The sequence below is a fragment of the Syngnathus acus genome, chromosome 13 (genome assembly GCF_901709675.1).
Source record: "Syngnathus acus chromosome 13, fSynAcu1.2, whole genome shotgun sequence".
NCBI lineage: Eukaryota > Metazoa > Chordata > Actinopteri > Syngnathiformes > Syngnathidae > Syngnathus > Syngnathus acus.
In genome coordinates this window covers 39,594-40,859 of record NC_051098.1, presented here as the reverse complement: position 1 = coordinate 40,859, position 1,266 = coordinate 39,594, and the positions used below count along the sequence as shown (strand labels likewise).

Sequence of the window (1,266 nt, the reverse complement as noted above, 5' to 3'; positions counted from 1 at the left end):
TACTCCAGCTGCACTGCTGCTCAGAGGAAAAAGCTCCAAGGGGTCATCAACACAGCACAGAAGATCATTGGCTGCCCTCTCCCCACACTGGAAGACCTACACAGAACCCGCTGTCTCAAAAAAACACAGAACATTCTGAAGGACACTTCCCACCCTGGCCACTCCCTTTTCGAACTGTTGCCATCAGGCAGACGCTATAGATCAATTAGGTCAAGGACTAGCAGATTCGCCAACAGTTTTTACCCTACGGCGGTAGTCACATTGAATGCCGCTAAACGTAAATGAATATGTCTGTGTATGTTCTTCTGTGGGTTTTAGCTTGTATTTTTTTATCTTTTTTATTCTATTTATTCTATTATTATTTTTTTTATCTCATGCGCTGATCGGTTGGCACTTTTTAAATCTCGTTGTACGTGTGTGACAATGACAATAAAGATCTATTCTAAAAGTGAGTGAGGAAGAAAGCGGGCATGTATTTTAATTCAGGCCAACATTTTTTTGAGTATACTAATGTATTCTTTTTAATAACGTCACCAAAGAGCTATATCTGGTTCGCGAGCCATGGGTTCCCGACGCCTGCGCTAAAGGGTACCTAATTTGAGACTGGGTGAAAAACTGGTTCACTTTTGTTGAACTTTTGCCAGGCTCTTCAAAAGGCTATGCATGTTGGCGCAGTTTCCATGGTGTAGTGGTTATCACATTCACCTCACACGCGAAAGGTCCCTGGTTTGAAACCGGGTGGAAACAAGTCTTACGATCCTTTTGATTTGCTCTTCAAAACTGTGCAACAAAAGGAATTTTCTAACACAAAGAAATAGACTGCGCGTCGGGGAATAGGGCTTGTCACAATAACCCCAAAGTTACTATTTTTAGAACAGCGAACTGCGCATGTGCTGCGGTGTAGCGTTTTCGGACAAACACAAGAGCTGCACAGGTAGTGAACAGCTGGAGCGCAAAGGACCAACTCGCTATTTTTTTTTATCAGAAATAACATTAACGGACCTATCATCGTTGCAACAAAACACTGCTGCTTTGGTGTTTGCCGGAGCGACTCGCGATATGCTGACCGGGATCATATGAGGGGAGTTTTCTTCATATCTTTGCCAAAGCCCCGGAAGAACCTAGAGAAATGCTTTTGCTGGGTAGAAGCTTGTAAACGGCAGGGATTTACAGTACATAATGTCACCAAAGACACATATACGTATATGCTCTCTGCATTTTGTCGGTGGAAATGGGCCAACATCTGATGATCCCGATCCAATACCA

At 43.4% G+C, this 1,266-nt stretch overlaps 1 non-coding gene across 1 annotated transcript; it reads left to right on the top strand.

Annotated features, from left to right (window-relative positions):
* Window positions 1-674: 674 nt before the first annotated feature.
* On the top strand, window positions 675-747 carry trnav-cac. Its single transcript has one exon. It is a non-coding gene; the product is annotated as a tRNA-Val (tRNA).
* The last annotated feature ends 519 nt before the right edge of the window (window positions 748-1,266 follow it).